The sequence below is a fragment of the Poecilia reticulata genome, linkage group LG6 (assembly GCF_000633615.1).
Source record: "Poecilia reticulata strain Guanapo linkage group LG6, Guppy_female_1.0+MT, whole genome shotgun sequence".
Lineage (NCBI taxonomy): Eukaryota > Metazoa > Chordata > Actinopteri > Cyprinodontiformes > Poeciliidae > Poecilia > Poecilia reticulata.
In genome coordinates this window covers 14,146,006-14,156,971 of record NC_024336.1, presented here as the reverse complement: position 1 = coordinate 14,156,971, position 10,966 = coordinate 14,146,006, and positions in this window count along the sequence as shown.

Below are 10,966 nucleotides of genomic sequence, written 5' to 3'. Positions count from 1 at the left end.
TCCTGTGATCCGTCGTAGGAGGAGGTTCACGGAGATTAGGTGACTTGGATTGACCTGATCAAAATGACTCCACGCTGGGTTAAAGCCGGTCCTCTGCTCACAAGTGCATCACCATTTTGATTTTATTGTCAGACGTGTGTGATTAGGAATGAGTACAAGACACAAAACAGGCCTATTAATTTATTCCAATTGGGATTAGTGTACGTAAAGAGTTAGATATAGTAAAGAAATTTCTAACCAAAAATGCTCAAATCAGTTAAATATAAAACATATTATTCAAAAAGTGAATATACTAGTCAGTCTAATCATTTAGTTCACACATATTTTAACCACAATGCAGCACATTATGGAATTTCTTTTTCAAGCATTAGATCAGGGGTCCCCAAACTTTTTCCTGTGAGGGTCACATAACTTTTCCCTTCTCTGGTGGGGGACCGGAGTCACTTTGTAGCAGAAAAGGTGTGACGATTGCAGGAGTGCCTAAATGTAAAAATGTATTGTTTTCTAGAAAGCACAATCAAATAACCCTCTCTGGGTTCTTCACAGAACAAAAGTCAGGAAATAAATAATAACACTATTAATGAGATAAATAATAACCAAATAACTCTCTCTAAAAACACAGTCTAGTAAAGTTTTTTCCTGGAAAAAAAATCCAGGAAATAACACTATTTATGAAATAAATACCGTATATGAAAAAAAAAAAAATCTATATGCTCTCAGGTATTGTTCAGGGGGCCGGACCAAATGTGGAGGCGGGCCGGATCCGGCCCATGGGCCGTAGTTTGGGGACCACTGCATTAGATGTTTCGAGGGGACATGATRGCATCATTGTGGTAGTTCCTGCTGGTTTGGGGGACGTTTTGCATGCAAACCAACATTTAGGTTTATGATTGAAAAAGCTCAATTGAAAAACCTAAAATCTCATCACTTTTCTAATCCAACCATCTCTATTTGAACAGGAAAGTCTTGGGACCACTGATACACATGCACAGCTTGTATTAAATACAGAATTAATAGAATAATAATAAATGGAGCAATATGCAAAATTCCACTTGCAGACACTGAAACTGCAAAGAGAGGTTTACCATCACAGATTAGGTTGCCTCTATCCATGAATAGCAATACTTAAATCAGGTGACCAGTGGTAGCATATGCAAACATTGTTTAATCCATACAAAAGTCTGTAAAATGTTGAACCATAACAGCTTTACAGTGATGGAGAGCATAGATACTGGCTGTAATTGGTTTAAAAAATTCAATCTAATCCTCTTCAGACCTGATCTCTGAACCTCATGTCACTAAGACTTTATTTACAKTAAAACAATGGATTTAAATGTCCCATTGAGGTGGCGACTCAAAGTGCTAAAAATCAGTTATCTTTACAAGATTTCTAATAAAACCAAAACAAAGGTGATGTTACTCAAACRAATTTGCAGTCGTGCCCAATCTGCAAGAGAGAAAATAAAAATGCCGTCTAGTAAAGTTTAAATTGAGATCAGTCATAACAGTACTCTGCAACAGAAAAAGTCACCCAGGCGGAGGTTTGACTTCAACCTACACCGAGAACAATTAAATTATGTCATCTCATAGTTATGTGCTGCTCACATTACGCATGCCTCAGAGGTCCTGCCAAGAGACAAGGGCATCGGTCRGTTTCTATTCTTTGCAGCAGGGTTGCGGCTACGTTGGGGAGAACTTGGATGAAAGGACAAACCAAAAGGCTATGTTTTAGTTGCAAATAAAAAAATAAAAACACAAATAGCAAGAATTTACTTTGGTGCAAAGTTATAGTTGCCTCGCAAAACAAAAGTGCAAGTCAGGGTGCAAAAAAAACAATGCACTTAAAAAAAAAAAACTACAAAGAATGCATTTTCTTTAAACTATTCACCTTGGGTTTTTTTTTTTTTTAACAAAAAATAGAGTACAGGCTGTACTTTACTGTACAGTTATCAACCCCATTTTTGTCAACAAATAATATTAAAATAACCAACTATATAGGCTGAGCTGTAACCAAAAGACTCAATGAAAACAAACCAGCTGTACTCTTGTGACAACAGGAACCAATTTCATCTCTAATTACTTCACATACTTCCTTCTATTCACTCTGCAGTTTTAGTTTTAATCCTCTATTGTTTGAAATTGTAATCTCTTAGATTTCTACAAAAAAGGGATTCGTTTCCCACAAACACATCTGACAAACGCTTTATTTTCCCTGAAAATAAAMTACCACCAAGATGGACTAGTAGTAATACTTAAAAAAAAAAGTGCAAATGATTTTACCTGAACACTTCTGTSTCTTGTTGGAGCTGAGAGAAAACAACACTGGTGCCTAACTGCTGCAAACATCCAGTTGTGGGTGGGTTCTCAGACTGATGGCCTCCACGTTTAGAAACCGATTATTACTGCCAATGTGGACATTACGTTGAGTGGACAGTCCACCATATCATTGTCTTGGTAAGCAAAACTGGAAAGAAAAATGGAGATAAACTCCATGAAGATCTTTTTTTCAAATCTAATGGTGAAGAAAACTTCACTTAGTAGTCGGTCAACTTGGACCAAAGACTTTTCATATACAATATAAAAAAAAAAAAAACAAAAAAAAAAACAGACCAAGTGATCATTTGTTGCTTTGACATAATAGTGTTGACTAAAAAGCTGAGCGCAAAGTTGGGTCAGAACATCAATCTTTGAATCTAGACGTACCACTAAAGAAAATACATCCTCATTGGATCRACTACTGGGAAATCTGTAGAGATGTCTACTGACAATCTGGTGTTGGCTGGTTTCTAAATTGATTGTGAAACAATCAATTTATAAATATCATAAGTAGGCCCTATGATATTTATAGGTCCTTGTTATTTCACTATTTTGTACCCACTGTAATTTTGGCCATCTTCTGCCTCATTTTTCAGCCACAAAATGGTCCCGTCCCACTATTGGACATTTTGCATCCCCTTTCACAAACAGCAATTTAAAGTAGTTTCTATATGTTATACTTGCTCTACTGTGAGGAAATTGGCTTATGTGACTACAATATGTAATATGGACACATGCTTTACTTTGATCAGCGTCTATAATCTCATTTCTCAACAGTCAACTGGACCAAACGGAGATCAGAATCGTTGCCAGAGGAAATAAACAGTCTTAAAATAAAATGTGAGATTTAAGCATTTYCAGGAGTATTTATCTCCATAATTTATAAAAGGTAAAGCCACACATCACCTTAAGTACACTGATTTGGTTTACATGTGCCTAAACCAGTATGGAGCCACATTGATTTGTGAGGTAGGTATTCTATAAATGGAAACGTGAAACGGCTTTAAAGGCAGGAAAAACTGCAGTCAACAGATCGGAGAGAATTTCAAACATGTTTGCTTCTTCACTGGTTTTGAATGTGATTTTCTTTTTTCATCCGTCTCACTTTGAGCCAGGAGACAAATAATGAAAAAAAAAAAAAAATGTTAATACCAAGCAGACCTAGAGAAACCTAGGACTAAACGGTCTGCGTAGCCAGCCGTCTTCCCTATACATACACCAAGTCTCTAGATATTTCGGATAAGCACTTCTGCTACCTAGATTCCAACACGTACTCCCACTCTGATACTCACCCAGTTACTGAGATATAAATAAACAGTTATGTTGTCGAGTGTGACCATATGGCGGTCTCACCTAAACATTTCAGGGTCACAGAGCTTTCTGTTGGCTCGTGGAAGCCAGGACAGATGTGGCACCAGCAGGCAGGTTCAAGTTTTGTTGGGTAACAACACCAAGCTTTAAGTGATGACAAAATCTGGGACAGGCTTAAGACAGCAGCTCTTAACCCTCGCAGTGGGGGTTTATGAAAGCACGTTTATTTCATAGGGGACAAAAACGTTGACTGATTTCTGAAATATCGATAAATGTTTTCTAAAAAAAAAACAAAACAAACAAAAACAAGACAATAGAATTACTTGACTTTTTTGGCATCCCATAGCAAAGAGATGAGCTGTGAGGAGACAGCTTGTGGAAGTTGTAATGGCTTTATGGTGTGAGAAAACCTTCACTGTGATGCTGAATGTTTAACGTTGAATGAATAAATCCAACAAATCACCAAAAAGATGTGCAGGAAAATATGGAAACAAGATTGAAATCCAGCAGTTTTTCAGTCTGAAAACTACACAAAGAACATATACAAGCAAAGCAATGTGCAAGAACACACAAATGTTAAAAACTGAGCATCGTGTGTGTTTTACTAAATGTAATGACCTTATCTTTCAGAAGATACACTAAAGATACTTTTTTGTGGCTTTTTTTAAACATCGAGTAAGAAAGTCTGCCATTCAGTATGAGAGTGGAGATTTCGTGCACGCGAGGAAAAACCGCAACTCCAACATTACTGAATCAGTAAAAGCACAAAACATTACTGTGATCAGGCCTCGTGATTCAACAATATAACATTGCAAAAACAATATTTAAGAACTAGAGTCGACAAGGCTAAACCAGTTGCTAAAAACCACAAATTTTGACTGACTCAACAAACAACTCTTTGCAAATACATCACACTGTAAGCATAGACTTTATATATAGATTGTTCCCGCAAACCAGTTTTGTCATTTTGTGTGACACCATTGCCTACATTCGCATGCTGGCTCTTTGTTCCCCCTTTATGATCAACCAATATCTCGGGTTATTTGTCAAACCAATTTGTTCAATTCAAAAACTAATTGCGGTGCAGGTGCAGAGAAAACAGTTGCCAATCTCCTCATTGCTTTTATATTTGCAAGTCATGATGCTGTAAAGCAGTGGTCCTGCTTTAATAATCAACAGACAGGAAAGGCAGTAGTGTGGTAGGCTTTAGACAATAAATTAACATCAAAGCCTCTCATGAAAAACAGTCTGACATCCTTCACTAATATCTAACTGGGATTAAAGTGTAATAGAAACTCATAAAAATCACAGTGCGATTCAAAAGCAGATGCCTCATCTCAACCATGTGGTTATAAAGACATACTTCTGTTAAAACTGCCGTTGACCGATTATACATCACCAAGTAAGTTGATTAAATACAACGAAAATGTTCATTTTTTATAAATAAAGGCATCACACAAGCCGAAGGAGGCGGGGAGAGGTTTACGTAAGGCGCTATGCTTTCAATTGTGTGTCAAACATCTTCTGATCTTAATAATAGGCCATGACACATGCCAAGAAACACTCTTGTAGCTTTAATTTTAACAGTTCACACTACCCTCCTCCAAGTCTAGTGACCTGCTCCTTCTTCTGAGCACACCCCGCCCAATAWACTTTAATGTAGAGAAGCATTTCTCCTCAGATGTTGCACCAGAGTGATTCTGGTGTGTTTTGGATGCCTTGTGCAGCATACATGTCATCCACTACACCACAAACTCGAGCTGCCTAGTCAACTTTCCCTTAGGTATAAATCGACTGTTGTGGCAAGCCACTACCTTGGTTGCAACAGCGGCGGGTTGACTTCAACTCTTTCGCATCGAACAGAGAGAGAGAGAGACTGCCAGACTTTGCTTTAAAAAGCAAACTCAAGTTATATATATACATTTCCCCCCTCAACTATTTCTTGTTTTAGATCGTTATTTAACTGGATAAAATGTACACTTATGAACAACCAACGTCGGCATTCTGTGAACATCACTCAATGATGTCAGAGAAGATGCTTTTACAGAATGGAGTACTGTTGATTTCAGCCTCGGGATCCATGTTAGCATCCATTATAGTCTAAGTAGATCTTGCTCAAACATAAAAGGTCGAAACCCTTTTAGCTAGAAGGGGTTCTATGTCTGACCATTGTCTTATCGGACTCCATCTGAGTTTTATTCCTCAGACGTAAAAAAAAAAAAAAAAAGGTATCCGACAAATAATGGCTCAGAACACAACTCAGAATCTGGCAAACACTGCTTATCCAGTACGGTATTTAGTAAAGCCTTGAAATTTGCATCCTTGATTTGAGCCCAGTTGTTTAGTACTATTCTCACTATCTAGCGTCCTTACTTATGACCTTATATTTTTTAAAACCACACTGTTAAAAAATTCAGACGTTTTAATATGTCCTGTGTTGGAAAAAAAAACATTTTTAAATTTCCCTGTGTGTTTGTTGAAAAGAAAAGTAGCTAATGCTTTAAAAATCAATCAGATTAGCAAGTTAAAATATGAATTAACCTATTAGAGCAATAAGGCTTTCAATCGTCTCTGGATCAAAATATGCTAATTTCAATCAAATTCCCTCTTTATAACGAAAATAATCCAGGTCTTTATTTTAAATATGCTACATCACAAGAGTAGCCATTTTCCAGAAACCAATTCATATAATTTCTCTTGATACAACTTTCGAGATGACTGACACAACACAAAAGACCTGGAAATAAAACTTGAGCTAAATGCCAACACTGAGCTACATACCAAGCTAATCACACAAAGACATGACGAAGAGTGTTGGTCTTCATCGTCCAGCTACGCCCTCCTAATAATAACAGAGCAGTTGGCTGACACGTGTGCACCAGTATTAAGAGCCAGATTACATTTCAACTCCAGCGGGCAGTTCTATCCGCACCCTGGAGGGGCCATCAACTTCATACTTTCATTGAAACTAGAGAAATGTGGAGGAGGATAACTCTGGGTCGGCTCCACTGAGCAAACCAAAACAAAAGAGGGGCTGTCTGTTACGTTAAAACAGAAATTATAGGAATACACAGGAGTGCATTAATGCGATGCACACCATTCAGTGTTGAATGTACATACACGCACACACACACACACATACACTGTGTGCAGAATCCGAGCAGGACTTAAGTACCTTAAACCGCTGAACAATGTAGTAACAGCAAATCGACCTCACGTAGCTTTACGTTAGCTCTTAAATGAGACCATCATGATGCGAACAACCAGCTGGCACCTAAATATTAGCATGACGATAATATCTTATGATTTCAATTGGCCCCAGCAGAGAAAGGTGTTTTTTTCCACGCATGTGGCAAACAGGTTGTTGCTCTCCAGCCCACCAACCTCATAACTGTGTTAGCTCGTCCTGCTAAGAGCAGAAAAGAAGCTAACCACAGCTAGCTAGCAGCTTAACATGAGCCCTTAAGACATTCATTTTGGCTGCCGATCACATACACACAATCGGAGCCGAGACTCCACAGAAGCCTTTCTCTACCAAAAGCTTACCTTTAGAGTATAGAGATTTAGGGGAATTGAGGTCAATATCCGAGCTAAGGAGGGATATAAAATCAGAGGGCATCGCAGCGCTTCATCGAGGGGGAGGAGGAGCGGAGAGTCTTCAGTGGAAACGGAGTCGGATAAATCCTGCGCTTCAAAGGCCAAATTCCGTGCTGTACATAGTATAGCATCGAAACTGTTTCAGAGAAACCAACATAAAACTTCCAATTCCTGAAAAAAAATCCCGTTATCTACAAGGTCTCACGCTTATGAATGTGTGTGTCTTTGCTGATAGACACGTTTCGCCCAACGAACACACACAAACACACACTTGACTACTGTTGGTCGGCCCATCTAGCAGCCCCGCCTACCAAAGTGTGGGGCGCATGCGCTCTGGCTGCAATATGAGAACTCCAGCTTCCCACCAAAAGCGCATATTTACAAAATCGTGCATCTATATTCAATAAGTTATTGTATAATATCTAGGTAAATAAATTAAAGTTCATAATTCTTTGAATTATGAATTTAGCAAATACATGAAAATCAAATTAACAGCAAAAATCTTAATTATTTCCTTACCTTTTTATATAGTTGCTGAACTGCAGCACACCATAAAAACATTCAAGCTGCCACTGGTTTCTGTCAAATAAACCGTAACATCTGATTGGTTGACCTGTTTAAACCAGTCAGCGTCTGACCATTCATTTAAACTAGGATCAGTTTTAGCCCGCCCACTGCCTCAGTGCATCACTTCCTTACACCGAAAAGATCATAATATCTTATTCATAAATCATGAAATCAACAGCACGGATTAATTTAATCTGTCAAGTATATATGAATTAAACTCGATGGTGCAGGACTGACTTTGATCAGGCAAAACCATTCGTTGGAAGGTCAGGTTAACCAATCAAATGCTAGTATTTATTTCGAAAAGTATGAAACAGAAGTTTGTAACCCCCTGCTTCTCTTAGAGCAGGGGTTCTTAACCTTTTTTGAGGTACCGAACCCACCAGTTTCATATGCGCATTCACTGAACCCTTCTGTAGTGATAAATAAAATATGATTTTTTCCCCCCCAAATTCAAGACATAGGGGCTGACCCAACTAGAGTCTAGTTGGGTCTAGTTGGGTCACCCCTAGATCACTAAGTCTTCTTAAAAGGTAGAGTCTCTGAGAACAGCTCTTCAAAATATAGTCAGTGTTTTCAGCAAAGTTGAGCTGACAGGAACGACCCAAATTTGCCACAGTTTCAACAGGTTGGCCATCGAGAGAAACTGGAACCACTTTATGGTCTTGTTTAGATCATTTAATTAGCTCTACATTCTTAAGAGAATAAAAAATGTATAATAAATAATAAAGACTTTGCGGTATTCTGATTTAGTAATGTAATTATATTAGTTGTGTTACCACCCCCATGCCACTAGAGGCAGTAGCAACCCCGAAAAGATGCGACTAAGGACCAAGCTCCSCCCAGAAACGCCCCTCRAAAGTCCCACGTGACTTCATGTCTCACATTAACCTCCTCACAGAGCTTAGCTTCTACGGGATTTTTTGTTTCGACTGACTCTCTGCAGAGTATTTCGATTAGTGTAGCATTTCTGCYGGATTTTCACAAAATATCAGCCACGACAATGGACAGGGGAACCAACAAGTTAATGTCATCTTTTTTGGACAACATAAAGATGTTTTAGCCACGCAATGCCTCTAACATTGTGCGAGTTGCAGCTAAATGCTACCAGTCGATGAGGAAAAGAGCAGATCCTCAGCATAAATATAGCTGTGAACAAGATCACTGATGCCTATTGTTCTTGCAAGGCTGGGTAAGTGGGGCATTCATGGTTTTGAGGATTCGAATGCCTAGGTTCGGTGCCTAGGACTTATACACGGTACTCGGTGCTAGCGTGGCTAACACGATTACAATTTAGTAAAAAGCCTTTTCAGGTGAAATAAAATCTTTAATGTATGTCAGATACGGTATACATTGCATATTGATCTGTTCAGCTAAGTAAAGCTGTAACAGACAGGCTTCGGGATGTAGAAGTTGTATCGGTACTGCCATTATGCTGTACTTGGCTAAAAGGTTTTCATAATGGATGTGTTTATTATTGACTATTTTTTTTCATTCACTAAACACAAAGAAAGCAAAGCAATAATGCTTACGCCAGCAGACACTTTGTTCTTATTGATCCTATGAYGGTTGAGCTGCAAATGCGGCAGTGCACAAGCTTTGAWCCAAGCAAGGCATTCCGTTTCAGATTTTGGAAATCTGTSAATTTTAGTTCCACAAATACGATCAGGATACCTGACATCACCTGTACAGATACCCCACTGACGGAGAACCATTTTTTTTCGAGTCCTGACGCAAAAACTTTCTGCCGGTCTGGTAGTCCACAATGTACATTAGCATGAGTTTGTGAGCCGGTAACCCACGTGATAGCTGCTCTGTGACGTAAAATGGGCATTAGCCAATGAAAGGCGGGCCCTGTGGTAAGGTCCATTAAACACAAGTTCAAATCCATGCTGAGAGTGGAACTCCTTCAATCGGTGCTCCTATGCAGCTCTGATTGGCTAAGCAATGTAACATGATCCTCTGCAGCAAGTGATGGCAAAGCGGGGCGTCCTCACGACTTTACACAAGTGCGTCTTTACCTCCGCCGCAGAGGCTCCGCCGAACCCCCGAGACCRACTCAYCGAACCCCCGGGATTTGATCGAACCCAGGTTAAGAACCACTGTCTTAGAGATAAGCAATAAATTACATTAAAGTGTTTATGTGTGCTATATATGAAGGCTAATGGCACATACTTAGACCCAGGACCTATACACTGTACCCAAATAATATGCTATTTCATAGATTATCATGTAAATAATTCGGAATTTCCTTTTCCCTTTTTTTTGTAAAGATGATGTTCAATAAATGAACTTGCAAGTCACATTATAAACTTCCCAGTCAGGCAGGCCACCTGTAACAAGAGAATAGTGTGGCTAACAGGCAGGTAAATCAGCAGGAACAGGTGGAWKCAGCTGGTTTTGCATACAAAGKAATTGAAGAGGGCCTGCTCAGGTTGAGGCCATCAGACAATAACCAGGATCTAAGCTGAAAATCCTGCCTATTATGTTACTTACATGCGAAGTTAATTTCATGTCTTATTTTAGTTTTATTTTGATTGGATTGCAACCTGATGGTATTAGATTTAATGCTTCATCTTTGTTTGCTTATACTATTCATGATTCTTGTTGAAAGTTAAAATTTTTATAGCATGATCCAATGTGCTTTAAAAAAACAACAACAAACAAACAAATAAAAAAAAAACATGTGAATAAAAAAAAATTATTATTCCTTTCATCTATCACCAATACCTGGTTGGTTACAGGTTACATCCAGCTGTCATCGGACGAAAGGACGAAAGGTATGGAGTTAAATTTGTTTCACAATTATTCAATCAAAAAAACCTAATGTCAAAAAAATAAAATAAAATTGTGATCAAAACTTTTAATGTAAAAAAAAAAATTAAAATTGTGATAAAAACTTTAACTTTCTTTTAATCACTAATTTTTATCTCATGGAGTGAAAAAGTTATTTGCAAAGATTTGAATTTTAATTTAATTTTTTTACATTAAACATTTTGATCACAATTGTATTTTTTAAATTTGATATTAGTTTTTTTTAATTGAATAATTGTGAAACAAATTTAACTCCATACACTTCTGACACATTTGTGTCCTCATTAAATTATTTTTTTTAACAACGCATACGGCACGGATTAATTTCCTCCATATCCCAGAAGGCAGTTCGGCTGTCGTC